The 15,332-nt window shown below is 39.8% G+C and overlaps 1 protein-coding gene across 4 annotated transcripts in view; it reads left to right on the top strand.

Moving 5' to 3' along the window:
- Positions 1-15,332, top strand: part of SLC25A13 (solute carrier family 25 member 13) — a 192,118-nt gene that overhangs the window by 17,960 nt on the left and 158,826 nt on the right. For 2 of the 4 annotated variants that reach the window (XM_045494857.1, XM_045494861.1), the window contains exon 2: positions 1,846-1,910. The exons of the other annotated variants lie outside the window; for them this stretch is intronic. The gene's annotated coding sequence lies outside the window, so the exon portion shown is untranslated. The remainder of the gene's footprint in view (positions 1-1,845; positions 1,911-15,332) is intronic. 4 annotated transcript variants of the gene reach the window in all.

Genomic DNA, 15,332 nt, shown 5'->3' with positions numbered 1-15,332 from the left:
TGTTTCCTTGAGGTTTATTTGATGAGGGAATCGGGTCATCTTTCCTATAGTTTCCTACAATTTGGATTTTGCTGATAGCTTCCCCCTGGTGTTCCTCTGGACCCAGTGTTTTCAGACAAGTGATAGATATGGAGGCTTGATCAAGTTTAGGGTTTTATTTATTTTTATTTTTTGTTTTGGCTAGAGTACCTCCTAAGGGGTGCTGGGTGCCTCTCTCAGGTTATGGGGTACTTGGTACTGGGTACAGCTTCAGGGGGCACATAATTCTTGGTTGTTTCCTGTGTTGTTATGTTTGATCAGTGGGGCTTGGATGTTGCTTTTCTATGCCAACAACTGTTTGCATAATGGCTTATTTTATTTTTAAGGTTTATTCATTTATTTTGAGAGCAAGAGTGAGAGAGAGAGAAATATCCCAGGCAGGCTCCACACTGTCAGTGAAGAACCTGATGCAGGGCTCAAACTCATGAACTATGAGATCATCACCTGAGCCTAAGTCAGACATTTAATTGACTGAGCTACCCAGGTGCCCCAGAATGGCTTATTTTAGTTGGCTAAATTTTAATATTAACAGTCATTCTCATGTATTATGATTTTCATTCTTGAAACACACACGTGCATGTATATATGTATATATATTACAGTGAGTGTGTATCACAGTTATTACAAAAAATAATGGCTATTAAAATCATTTGGATGTTAATGGCTGTAGAGTTTGGAATGGTGAAAGGATTATTGCTGATGGTTGTCCAACATTGTGAATACATGAAATGGCACTGAATTGTACACTTAAAAATGGTTAAAGTGTTAAGTTTTATGTATATTTTACCATGATAAAAACAAATCAGTTGTAAATGGATTGTAATACATTGAATTAAAGAAAACAAAACAAAACCAATACCATCATTCTATGAGTGAATAGTATTCATGCTCCAAAAAGTGAAACTGAGGTAGAGGGTAGGAGGTAAAGTTCTTATTTAGCGAAGAATTGCCAACCAATAAAGGTAGAAGGCTTGACTGAATTAGAAAAAGGAAAAAAAATCATTTTGCAACCTGCAGGTAATAATGGATTCGCACAGGGGTCTCCAGTGGATGCCAAAAACCATTCAGTGAAAGACAGTTGGAATTCCTATGGTCTCAAAGTATCTCCTTGTAAATTACTTACTAATTACAAAGGAGGAAGAAGGTACCTTTACAATGAAGGACTCTGCCGCAATCTGTGATCCAATTTAACATCATCAGGAAATGGGACAAGCTATCATCACTGATGTGATGTAGTAGGAAGTACCCAGCACATGCATAACTTTTGGAGACTTCTTGCTAACAATGTTGAATCTGAATCTAATCATGGAGAAACAGTCAGACAAATTCAGAAAGTAGGACTTTCTGTAAAACCTCTGGTCTGACTTCAAAAATGTCGGTGTTATGAATGAAAAGGCTAGATTAAAGGAGACCTCCAAAGAGATGTGACAGCCAAATGCAGGGCTTGGGCTTGGATCCAAAATAAATAAGCAAAACAGTAAAATAAGTAAATGAAAGAATGCCCAGTTGGCGTAACTCGAATAAGGAGAATATATTAAGCGATTCTGTATTAGTTTACTAGGGCTGCCGTAACAAAGTACCACAGACAGAGTGGCTTAGACAACAGAAATTTATTTTCTCACAGATTTGGAGGCCAGAAGTCCAAGATCAAGGTGTTGGCAGAGTTGGCAAGATGAGAGAAGATTTAGAATTAGCTCTTTGGCTCCTAGGTGACCTTTTTGACCCTGTGTCTTCACATGGTCTTCCCATTGTGTCTGTGTCCTAATTTGGTTTCTTGTGAGTGTTCACACACTTATTTTATTGCAGGTTGATGTTGACTCTGAGTTTGCAGATTCCTCTTCTTTCCGTTGCCCACCGTCTCTGTTCCAGAAGTAAAAAAAGCTCAACCCCTGGTTCTCTTTTTTGGTGGTTCTTGAAGATTTGTTAGCCCTATTTTGGTGTCCATCGGCAGGTCGAGAAGAGCCTGGTCTTGACCTTTGTCCAGTTTTCTGTTGGACTATTTGTCTTTTCACATTGATTTGTTCTCAGAGCACTTTTAAATTAAGAAACTTGGCCCTTTGTCCTATCTGTTGCACATTTTTTTTTGCAGTTGTTTGATGTTTAACTGGTTCATACTCACTTTTGATTTCTTTTTTATGTTACATATTTATTAATCTTTTTGTTTATGGATTCTGGGCTGTCAGTCATGTTTGAATACAGCTTCCCCACTTCATATAAGAAACCACTTGTGTTTTTCTAGTACTCTTTCTCTCTTTTGGAAGATTATTTACTAATTATCGCAGTTATTTTGATATAAGATGAAAGGTGGGGAACCAGTTTAATTTTTGTTGTTGTTGTTCGACCCCAGGGGGTCACGAACTTTCACTAGTGCCACATCACCAGCTGCATGACCTGTTTCCAGCCCAGGCCAGACCTTCTGCTGGCTTAGGTTCTAAAGGGAAAATACCGTCAGTTCAGAAAGCCAAGAGAGCCTCCCTTGGGGGTCAGCTGCCTTCCGATGACTCAGTCAGCTCTGCCGCTGGGAACATGGAAACGGTGTCAGTAACTGGGAAGCAAGGCACTGTTAGATTCTGCCCCAGCATCCACCACTTTCATTCAGTCCTTCCTTCCCCTGTCTCCTCCACACTCATGGATAACACAGGAAGTCACATTGCTGGTTAGTGATAGGGTGAGAATTTAAATGTCCATTTGCAAAGCCCATAAAATAGGGGCAGATAGCATTCTGTGAGGGAAATCTGGTTGGACAATCTGAAAAATCTTCCCAGAAGAATTGGCATTTGACTTAGGTCTTGAAAGAACTGTGGCATTTTTAAATTTTCCAGAATGTGCAAAAAAAATATAGAAGAATATAATGAACCCCCCCCCATGTTCCTATCTAGTCAGTTTCAGGAATTATCAGCTTATGGCCAATACTGTTGCATTTATATCACTGTCTCTCTTCCATCCATCCCCCTGGTGTTTTCAAAGCAAATCCCCAACATATTGTATATGTAAATATCAGTGTTTATCTCTAAAACAGATTTTTTTTTCAACATTTATTTATTTATTTATTTATTTATTTATTTATTTATTTATGGGACAGAGAGAGACAGAGCATGAATGGGGGAGGGGCAGAGAGAGAGGGAGACACAGAATCGGAAACAGGCTCCAGGCTCTGAGCCATCAGCCCAGAGCCTGACGCGGGGCTCGAACCCACGGACCGCGAGATCGTGACCTGGCTGAAGTCGGACGATTAACCGACTGCGCCACCCAGGCGCCCCTAAAACAGATTTTTTAAATGAACAACCAAAATACTATCATACCTAAAAAAATTCGGTGATTCTTCAATATGATCAAATATCTGTTCTGTACATGTTTTATACATTTCCCCCTTTCTTAATAATTTCTTAAATAGTTTTTTTTATTGTTACCTAAATAAGGCCCAGGCATTGCAATTGGTTGATGTGTCTTAATATTTCTTAATGTCTAGGTTCTCTTGCTCTTTCGATCTTGTTTTCTCTCTTTTTTCTTCTGAAAGCCAGTATAACATAATCGTTGAAATCCTGGACTCTGTGTTCAAAGTATGGCTCTGGGCAAGTTACTCTATTTGTACCTCTTTCTCCTCATTTATGAAAAGGGGCATAGTTGTATTTCTTTACTGGGTCAATGTGCTCATGTTTGTGAAGCTCAGAGCCAGGCCTGGGACATAGTAAGCTTTACAGAAGCGTGAGCTGTGGGTTTGGAATCAGAGAAGTTGCTCAGAGTAACATTGCAAGTCAGCGGACTGTGGGAGAGAGCAGAGGAGGGCTCATGTGAGTGAAATTTTGTGCAGTCTTGAGGATGCGAATCCTGGCTGTGCAGAGGGCTCCTATTTCTTTTTCTTTTGGCTTCCTGCTGGGTTCTTGATATTTCTTCAGTTCTATGATGTTGATGCACGGAGGAATTTTGAACAGGTAAGGTATTATTTAGTGGAAGCAACTTTTCTATTGTCCTTTTGATTTGCTGCTTTCCCTTCCTCTGCATTTATTAAGTTCGCTATTCTCTCGCAGAGCCATTTTAACTTTCTCTGGCATTATCTGGGCTCCAGCAACTTGTGATCTCCTAAGTAGAACCTTTCAGCACTTTATAAATATGTCATATACTTTTTATATTCCTTTGTTCCCCATCAAGAACATACATCCCAGTCTTCAGAACAGCACAATCAGTTTTTATTCATTTAAGGAGCAGTAGTAATTTGACACTTGCTAATATGTAACAAATTATATTGGGAGCTGTAATTACAATTGCAGCTGGTTCCTAATTATACTGTAACCTTGATGCTTTAAAAAAAATTAAGACTGAGTTCAACCTGTAATACTGGAGAATAATATTCTACATTAGGCAGGTCTGCCTTCTACTGAACCATGGGCACTTATGTATCATAATGCCAAATTAAAAATACTTTTTTTTGAGAGAGAAGGCACAAGTGAGTGAGGGGCAGGAAGAGAGAGAGAGACAGAGAGAAAGAGAGAATCCCATGAGGGGCAGAGAGAGGGAGAGGAAAAGAGAGAGAAACAGAACTCATGTTTACCCAAGGCGGAACTTGAACTCGTGAACCGTGAGATCATGACTTGAGCCAAAGTCAGATGCTTAACCCACTGAGCCAGCCAGATGCCCCTTAAAAGACTTTAATTTGAATTACTTTCACCTACAGTGTTGTCCAGAAGTACCCTTCATAAAGATAGCTTGAGGTCCCCATCCTGGCTTGCCAAATTCTTGGCACATCCTCCCGGTATTAAAATTAGTGTCAAAACAACCTGGGCTCTTGGGTCATTTTTGACTCTGTGATTTACTACTACTCACTTAAGAGTAAGAGTCTTATATCCTCACTTTCCTTATGTGAAAAATGGTGATGTTAATGACTCTTCACCTTAAATAGTTTTAGTGATGTTTAAATGAGGTCAGATGTGAAGCCTTCTAGCATCATGCCCAGCATAGAGTTAAGGACTCAATAACAGCTGATAAGTGTTCATTACTATAATCAATAATGAACAATCCAGCTCCAAAGACTTTTTTACCTCTGCAACCCCCAACTCCAGCAGAATGATAATCTTAGTTCTGTCACCACTCTAATTTGTGATACCACGTATCTCCACCCACATTGTACCAAGCACTCATTGGTAAGCCTGTCATTTCCCTCGTGGGGCAGGGTCTCTGGTTTATTTGGCATTGTCTCCTCAGTGCCTGGCGCTGGGCCTGGTACATGGTATGCTTCCCAGAGGCGATTGCATTGCATGAATGAACAACACCATCTAAGGCAATGGTCTCAACTCAGGGTGGGGTAGTTTTGCCCCCAGTGTATATTTGGCAAGGTCTGGACACATTTTTGGTCGTCACATCCCCGGTGGGGGGGGGGGGGGGGAGGAGGTTGCTACTGGCATCTAAAGAGTCATGGCAAGGGATGTTGCTAAACATCCTACAGTGCACCTGATAGCCCCCTATAACAAAGAATGATCTGACCCAAAATGTCAATAGGGCCAAGGTTGAGAAACTCTGGTTTAAGGCAACCTGACTGCCTGGGTTGTGGCCCTGTGGAAAAGGCATGGGGCTTAGGGTAGATCAACCTGTTTGACCTGCATTTTTCTCAGCTATAAAAGAAGAAATTCCCACCTGCTTCAAAGTTTCTTTGAAAAGAAAGGGAGATTATAGAGGTGGGTGCCTAGTGACTCAGCCTACTTAGGCTCATCTTCATTGTCCTGGCCACTCATGATTTTTTTTTTTTTTTTTTTAAGACTTAGTATTTTTGAATAGTTTTAGGTTCACAGCAAAGTTAAAAGGAAGGTTCGGAGAATTCTTATATACCACCTGTGCCTACACATGCATAGTCTTCCCCATTAGCTTTCTTCAGAGTGGTACGTGCATTACAGTTGATGAACCTGCATTGACACATCATTATCATTAAAGTCCCTGGTTTACATTAGGGTTCACTCTTGGCGGTGTACGTTCTATAGGTTTGGACAAATTGTGTAATGATACGTATCCATCATTGTAGTATCATACACAGTATTTTCCCTGCTCTAAAAATCCTCTGTGCTCTAACTGTTCTCCTTCCCTACTCCCTAACCTCTAGCAACCACTCATCTTGTTACTATTGTCATACTTTTTGCCTTTTTTAGAATATCTTATAGTTGAAGTTGTACAGTATGTAGCCTAATCAGATTGGCTTCTTTCACTCAGTAATATGCATTTAAGTTCCCTTTCGTGTCTTTTCATGGCCTAATAGCTCATTTTTTTTAGTGCCGAATGATATTCCAATATCTGGATGTGCCACAGTTTATCCATTCACGAAGTATACCTTGGTTGCTTTCAGTTTTCAGTAATTAGAAATGGGACTGCTGTAATTATTAAACATTCATGTGTAAGTTTTTGATTCCTGGGTCGTATGGTAAGAATATTTCAATTTTTTAAGAAACTGCCGATACGTCTTCCAAATGCTGTACCATTTTGCATTCCTGTCGGTAATCGATGAGAGTTCCTTTGGCTGCACATCCTCACCAGCATTTGGTGTTGTCCATGTTCTGGATTTTGTCCATTCTAACATCTTGGTGTTTTAATTTGTATTTCCCTGATGGCAGATAATGTGGAACATCTTTTTATATGTTTACTTGCTATCTGTACATCTTTCTTGATGGTTTTTGTTAAGGTCTTTAGCCCATTTTTTCTTTGGGTTCTTTTTTTTCTTACTGTTGAATTTTAAGAGTTCTTTGTGTATTTTGGATAGAGGTCCTTAATTGGCTGTTCTATTGCAAATATTTTATCACAGTCTTTTGTTTATCTTCTCAGTTTCTTGACTGTCTTTTGCAGAGCAGACGTTTCTATTGTGATGAAGTCCAGCTACTCAATTCTTTCTTTCATGGGCCATGCCTTTGTTGTTGCATCTACAAACACCTGAGCGGAGCCCAAGGCCATCCAAGTTTGCTCCTGTGTTATCTTCTAGGAGTTTTACATTTAGGTCTGTAATCCATTCTAAGTTAGTTTTTGTGAAAGGTGTAAGGTCTGTATCTAGAGTCTTTTTTTTTTTTTTTTTTTTTTTGCATGTGGATGTTTAGATGTTCAGCACCATTTGTTGAAGAGGCTGTCTTTGCTCTGTTGTCAGATCAGTTGCCTGTGTTTTTGTAGATCTATTCCTAGGCTATCTATTGTATTCCATTAAAGATTGGTAATAATCTTGTTGGAAAATTGACCCTTTTGTCTTTCTGTAATGTCCCTCTTTATCCCTTATAACTATCTTGCTTCAAAATGGGCTCTGGCAGAAGTTAATATAGTTACTTCTGCTGTCTTTTGATTAATATGTTTGTGGCATATCTTTCTCCATTCATTTACTTTTAATCTGTAAGTTTTTATATTTACAGTGTGTTTTTTGTAGATAGCAAATAATTGGGTCTTATTTTTTGATACATCTTACAAGCTCTGTCTTTTAATTAATTGGTGCTTTTAGACCATTGATGTTTTAAAGTAATTTTGATTATCTTGCTTGGTGTTTTCTGTCTTCATGGTTTGTGGTTTTGTGTCTGACATTGGTTTGGAGGAAGTTCTCAGTCATTATTATTTCAAGTAATTCCTTCTGTTCTTTCTTTCTTCTCCTTCCGGTTTTCCTGTTATATGTATATTATACTTTCTGTAGTTGTTCTGGAGTCCACTGCATCCCCCCCCCCCCCCACCCCAGTTCCTTTTTCTCTTTGCTTTCAGTTTTGGAGATTCTATTGAGATGTCCTCAAACCCAGAGATTCTCCCTTCAGTCCTGTCCAATCTACTAATAAGTCCATCAAAAGCATTCTTTATTACGCTTACAGTGTTTTTGATCTCTGGCATTTCTTTTGGTTCTTCCTTAGCATTTCCACTTTTCTGCTTACATTGCTGACTTGTCCTTGCATGCTGTTTACTTTATCCATTAGAGCCTTTAGCATATTAATCATAGTTGTTTTATATTCCTATTTTGATAATTTCAACATTCTTGCCATATTTGATGCTGGTTTTGATGCTCTGTTTCCTCAGATTGTTTCCTCAGATTGTTTTGTTTTGTTTTGTTTTGTTTTGTTTTGTTTTTTTGCCATTTGCTATGCTTGTAACTTTTTCTTGATAGTCAGACGTGATGTACTGGATAAAAGGAAGTGCTGCAAATAGGCCTTTGGTAGTGGCATGGGGGGAAGGGCAGCAGCGGTAAAGGCAGAGGAAGTGTTCTGTAGGCCTGTTATTAGGTCTCTGGCTATTAGAGAGCCTGTGGTTCTGGCTAGTGTACTTCACAAGTGTTTCTCAGTTTTGTTTTGTTTTTTTTCCTCTCCTCTTAGGTGGGAGAGAATGGCTAGAGGTGCCTGGAATAGGGTATTTACCTTCCCAACGGTAAGCTAGGCTCTGATAATACCCCAGCAGGTTAGGCTCTTAGTAAATAATTTCTTCCGAGTATAGATTTTGTTATAAAGAACAGAATGCTTGGATGCCTTTCAGAATGGTTCTGTTTTCTCTCCTCCTCCTAGAAGTGCAAAATGAGTTTTCTCCTTTATTCACTGTCAGAAACAGGTTGAGTTTCAGGAAGTAAATATGGAGTTTCAGGACACAAATATGGAGAACCTCCTATGGCTGAGTCCCTTTACAGTTTTTAAATCTCTGTCTTGTCCACACTGAGCCTCCAGTGGTTTGTCATTTACAGTGACAGGTTTTTCCTACACTGACACTGGTTCTTGGCTTGGGTTCTAATTGGTCCTTTAGGTAACTTTCTGAAATAGATAAGTAGATTTGTCACTTCACCCATTTTATAGATGAGGAAACTAACTTGGAGACGTTAACTGACTTGTCCAGGGTCACCAGGTTAGCAATACACTGGAACCCAAATCTTTACCCTGAACCTGGTGATGTTTGATTATGTCACGGTGAGCAAACACCTCTGTCTCCAGAAAGAGTTGAAAATATAAACAGAAATAGATCTATTTTAGAAAAGACTCATAGTCAAATTTTGACTCTTGGGAACATTTACTGGAATGCTAACTTTAGCTGAATAACAATAATAATAAAATCTAAAATTAGTGTGTTGAAAGTAATTTTAGCATAACAGCACACAGCTAAAATACCACCATTCATTTCTTAACAGTTGTACTCTGTTTCTTAATACAGAATTGTAATGATGATGGCTTTATCATTGTTTAATATTTGTCTACAACAGTGCAGAGTTAAATCCAACACACTTCACAGGCTACTGAATCCTTCTGATAAACATCTCCAGCACCCCTGAAATGACCCGTTTGTGTAATTACCTGGCGGGTTAACATTTGTGGTATCTGCTACCTTATAAGTCTCCTGTTGAGTGATATGAACTTTTGAGGGTTGATGACACAGAAAGGTTGTGGTTTGAAGCATGCTTAACAAGGCATCTTGCCTGTATACTTGTTTATATTTCAGTAACTTTTTCATAATCACTGCTCTTCCTTTATTAGAACTTAGGGAAACTGTAGGGTGAGGAATGAGGGACTTAGTGAATTCAATGAAAAATTACTTTTCTTACCTTTGATGAGACACCTCATTCTTTCTTCTTTTCAAGTTAATGGTAACTGTGGTTTTGGGGAATTCCAAACTTTCTTTGCAATTACTGATTGTATCAGTCAAGGTTCACTTACAGAGAACAGCAGAATCCACTCTAGCTGGTTTAAGCAGAGGGAGATTTATTACAGGGTATTAAATGGCTTACAGAATTTGTTGGGAAGGTGAAGAAACAGACTTCAGGTTGAGCTTTCAAGAGTGCCTCCCAGGCACAGCAGAGCAGGCCACCAAGGGAGCAGTCATGAAGTGGCCTGCCAGAAGGGGAGTGTCCAGAAACATCCTGCCACTGACATGGGTAGGAAGGAGGTTGCCACAGGGAAATCAGACACTTGTAGCCATGATGTTGCTGGCAGAAACAGCAGAAGCATGGCCCCCAACTTCCAAATCTTTGCTTTCCAAAATTTTGCTTCCCAATCTCCTCCAGCTTCACCTGATTGACAGCACTTAGGCCACGTAGCTGCAAGGGAGTCTGGGAAATGTAGTTTTCACCTTTCCAGTCTGTACAGTACATGAAGATGTGTGGTGATTCAGTTCAGGAAGATAGAGGGGAAGAAGAGTTGGCCCCAGTTTCTCAATTGGCCCACGACGCTTACTTCCTCAGATTCAAAAGACCAGAAAGGAACGTTTCTCCCTCCACCTCCTTTTGCTGCTTGTCACTACATGCACTCCCGTGCTTACACAGGGACTAGCTCACTTTTGATGAGCTGCCTCTTCTGGTTTTTATTTCATATCTAAGGTAAATAATTGCTTCATGACAGTAGAAATTTCCGGGTAAACCTGTGCTTGCCTTGGCTTTCAGACCTTTTAGGTTTGGAAGGGCTGACTGAAGGCCTGGTTGTGCAAGATGAAGTTGACATCTTGGGCCCTAGCTTGGTAGTTCTCAACCGAGCCCCACATTATCATCTCGTGATGGAGCTTTCAAGGTACCCATTTTAGAGATTCTGCTTGGATTAGCCTCTGCAGTCTAATTCGATAGGCCTGGACATTGATGAAACCCAGAAGTCCCTCAGGAGACTTGAATGTACAGCTGGGGCTGAGAACCGCAGTCCTAACCAAACTGAATTGGACATTAGCTAAAGCTGGGGTTCTTTTTTTTTAATTTCTTTTTTATTGTTTGGTGATCTTAGATACACACAGAGTGTGAGCGGGGGATGGGCAGAGAGAGGGGGACACAGAATCTGAAGCAGGCTCTAGTCTCTGAGCTGTCAGCACAGAGCCCGACATGGGGTTCAAACTCAGAAACCACGAGATCATGACCAGAGGTGAAGTGGGATGCTTAACCGACTGAGCCACCCAGGCGCCCCTAAAGCTTTAACAGCATCAGCGTCATCATCAGGAGGACTTGTTAAACTGTGAATTGATGGCCCCACCCTTAGAATTTCTGGTTTGTAGATCTGGGGTAAGGTGTGATCATTTGCATTTCTAAATGGTCCCACTGGAGGCTGATGGTCCGGTGCCCACACTTTCAGCACCAGCAGCCTAGAGGAAGGTATCTGTTTTCATTGACTGGATTTGATTTCTACTTGCCTGGAAGACTTTCTTCCTTAGTCATCATTTTTGGAGCATCTGCTTAGTTTCTGTTCTTTGCTGGAGTTGGGGATGTGGACATTTGAGGTCACGATCTTACATCTCTAGAGCTTTTCACTGGAAGAGGAAAGCTTTTCTTTTCTTTACATTTCCTTCTTCAAGTTAGTATCCCTTATTCTGTGTAGGTTTTCTTATGTTCTTCCCCGCTGCCCTCAGACCTTGCAAACTGGGGCACACAATTCTGTATCACTGCGATTTGTTAATGAGCCTACAACTGTGGCTTGATTTCAGTATTAGAAAGCCACTCAAAAAAAAACATTCTTACGTGTAGGAAAATCTTGCCTGGTGTTTTCCTTTTTTTGGCTGCTTGGACTCATATTAAAATGAGAGTGAATTTATTTGTCCTGTAAAGTATCTTTCTGGTCCTCCTTGCCATGTTTCCTGTTCCCGCCTTTTCAAAACCAGTCATTTGAAGTTATGTTATTGTTATTATTTTTTTTTTTATATCTAGGATGCACCTAATTCATGTATCTGTTTTGCAAGTGTTACTGACAGCCTGTGTAAGCTATTATATCTAATGTGTGTCCTGTCAAAACTTTTACATATTCAGTGGTCCTCAAACTTTGCCCCATGGAATGTTGATTCATAGAATTGATCTGAAATTTCCGTACTAAAGTTCAATAAAGGTAAACCTTTCCCATTTTGTGGAAAAAATATACAATGCATAGTTTTTTTCAGTTTTAACCCCCTCCTTTTTCCCGCCCCCTCCCACGCCCCCCCCAGGCTTGGCTATTTATGAAAGTTAGCTGCTACAATATAAAATTCTCTATTGTGTTGATTTAAGTAGCAAATGGTGATATTTCATAGTATCTGCCAAGAACCCTTTACCTCCTTGGTTATTTTCCTAACTATGTTTGAAAACTAGTTCCTTTATTTAAAATGCTTGCTACAAAATTTTTGTTTAATGGTGAAATCTGTTCTTACAAATGCAAATTCAGAAGAATGATGATAAAATCAGGTAATTAGATTATAAGAACAGTAGCTGTAAATATTTACATGCTGTTAGTATAAGAAAAAAAATACCTAACAATGAAATTCAGCCTTCTGGAAACAATCTCAAGTTTGATGAATCTTCAACAGGCTTGTTAAAGTGATGCAGAGTGTGCATGCTGGGCAGCTGTTTGAGTTGGCTTAAAAAGGGAGACTACATTTCTAGAGTTCCCCTTTTCCAGCTCCTAGAACTTTCTGGGTATTGATTTTGCCACCAGGTAGGCTCCATCTCAGTACACCTTCAGCACACTGGTACTTCTAGCTCTAACTTTCTGTGGTCTTGAATAAAGCTGTGTAAGTTCTTCCTTGACTGCCCATGATACCAAAACAAGAAGATAAGATGGGAGGTAGAAGTAGAACTGGGAATTCTGAATAGCCCCACAACACTGGGGAAATAGATGGGATTAGTGCAGAGGTGAGGAGACCCAGGAAGCTGGTAAAATTTTTTTCGGAATCCATCACCTATTGAGCCATAGTTACTTTGTGCTTCAGTACAGTGTATGCAGGACCTAATACATATTTCAGTGGGCCTCTGGGAAATTCCATGGTGTATCTAACTTTGAATCTAGTCTCAAGAAGTAGCATTGGTTGGGGCTAAGCTAGTAGAGGAGATGAGTTAGGAAAACCTCTATGTTTAGTGGTTTGGGGAGTGTTCTTGAAGATCCATGAGTTCTTTTCCCCTCCTTCCTTAATTTTTTCCTTCTCAAGTTATGAGCCATCACTTAAAGAGTAAGCATGGTTGAATATAAACACCTTTCCATAAGAATATGAATAATAGATTCCACACGTTTAGTGCTTTAACTCTGTGTCCTTTTTGGTACTAAGCACTTTATGTAATTTTCTCTTATCACTCTTTCAACCATCCAGGACTTCCATTTTGCAGATGAAGAAAGTGAGGCTAAGAGATAGGGATGTAGCTCAAGGTCACACACTTAGTGACTTTAGAGGTCACACTTGATCCCCAGTCATAGGTGGCCTGACACTAAAGCCATATTCTTTTTTTAAAAATTCTTTTTTTTTCAACGTTTATTTATTTTTGGGACAGAGAGAGACAGAACATGAACGGGGGAGGGGCAGAGAGAGAGGGAGACACAGAATCAGAAACAGGCTCCAGGCTCTGAGCCATCAGCCCAGAGCCTGACGCGGGGCTCGAACTCACGGACCGCGAGATCGTGACCTGGCTGAAGTCGGACGCTTAACCGACTGCGCCACCCAGGCGCCCCTAAAGCCATATTCTTAATCACTGGATGGACACTATAAATTGGTGGTATTAGGAGAAACTGGGAGATTCTTGATTTCTAGGCATGTATTTTGTTAATGGTTAACATAAGTTATGGTCTGTTTGAAGCTTCCTGCAATGTGGCTCAGTGGAAAGACCAATACAGTAGGGGATGGAAGATTTGGGATCTGATCCCAGCTCAGACAACACTTAGAAATGCAAGTATGAATTAGTGCCAAATCTGACTTTTGGGGAAAAAATTGACTCTCTCTGAGTCTTAGTTTCTTCTTCTGTAAAGTGGGGCCAATATTATGTACTCTCCAGGTCTCAGATTTTGCTGTGGGGATCCAGGGAGGTAATGGTCTTATATTGAAAATATAAAATGTTCTATGCACATTAGATGACATGACTTAGAATTGTTGGGTCCCTATATGGATTTTTTTAATATCTATCTTACAATTCCTTTATCCTTTCATCCACTGATGGACAGTTAGGTTGTTTTTGTGTCTTGGCTATTGTAAATAATGGTGCAATGAACCTGTGGGTGCAAATACCTTTTTAAGTTAGTGTTTTCATTTGTTTCAGATAAATGCCCCAAAGTGGAATAGTTCTGTTTTTAATTTTTTGAGGAACTCTGTACTGTTTTCCATAGTGGCTGCACCAGTTTACATTCTCACCAGCAGTGTATGGGGTTTCTTTTTCTCTACATCCTTGCCAATACTTGTTATATCTTATCTTTTTGATAATAGCCAGCCTAACAGGTGTAAGGTAATATCTCATTGTAGTTTTGATTTGCATTTCCCTGATGATGAGTGATGTTGAGCATCTTTTCATGTGTCTGTTGGCCACCTATATGTCTTCTTTGGAAAAAGGTCTCTGGGAAAATCTTCTACCCATTTTTTAATTGGATTGTTTGTTTTTATGTTATTTAGTTGTAGTTCTTTATATATTTTGGATATTAGCCTCTATCAAATACGTGTTTGCAAATACTCTCTCCCATTCAGTAGGTTGCTTTTTCATTCTGTTGATGGTTTCCTTGCTGTGCACAAGCTTTTTAGTCTGATGTAGTCCCACTCAACTTATTTCTGCTTTTGTTGCTTTTGCTTTTGGTGTCATATTAAAACAAAACAAAACAAAACTCATTGCCAAGACCTGTGTCAAAGGGTTTACCATCTGTGTTTCCTTCTGGGGATTTTATGGTTTCAGGTCTTAGGTTCATTAAGTCTTTAATCCATTTTGAGTTAATTTTTGTACATGATGTACAAATGGTCCAGTTTCATTCTTTTACATGCAGTTTTCTAGTTTTCCCAAAACCATTTATTGAAGAGACTATGCTTTCTTCATTATCTCTTTTTGGCTGTTTTGTTATAAATTAATTGATCATATATGGCTGGGTTTGTTTCTGGGCTCTCTATTTTGTTTCACTGGTGCATCTATTTTTATGCCAGTACCACACTGTTTTACTCACTATAGCTTTGTGATATGGTTTGAAATCAGGAAGTATGATGCCTCCAGCTTTGTTCTTTTTTCTCTAGATTGCTTTGACTATTTGCTTTTTGTGGTGTGTGTGTGTGTGTGTGTGTGTGTGTGTGTGTGTTTGTTCTTGGTGGTTGCATACAAATGATAGGATTGAAAAATGCCATTGGGGGGCGCTTGGGTGGCTCGGTTGGTTGGGCGTCCGACTTCAGCTCAGGTCGCGATCTCACGGCTCGTGAGTTCGAGCCCCGCGTTGGGCTCTGCGCTGACAGCTCGGAGCCCGGAGCCTGCTTCGGATTCTGTGTCTCCGTCTCTCTCTCTCCCCTCCTCTGCTCATGCTCTGCCTCTCTCTGTCTCAAAAATAAATAAACATTTAAAAAAAAATTTTAAAAAAAAGAAAAAAAAAGAAAAATGCCATTGGAATTTCAATTGGAATTGTAATAAATCTGTACATTGCTTTGGATAATGTGGA

Source organism: Leopardus geoffroyi, chromosome A2 (assembly GCF_018350155.1).
Source record: "Leopardus geoffroyi isolate Oge1 chromosome A2, O.geoffroyi_Oge1_pat1.0, whole genome shotgun sequence".
NCBI classification, from domain to species: domain Eukaryota; kingdom Metazoa; phylum Chordata; class Mammalia; order Carnivora; family Felidae; genus Leopardus; species Leopardus geoffroyi.
Note: the sequence above shows the minus strand (reverse complement) of the source record. Positions and strands in the feature narration are given on the sequence as shown.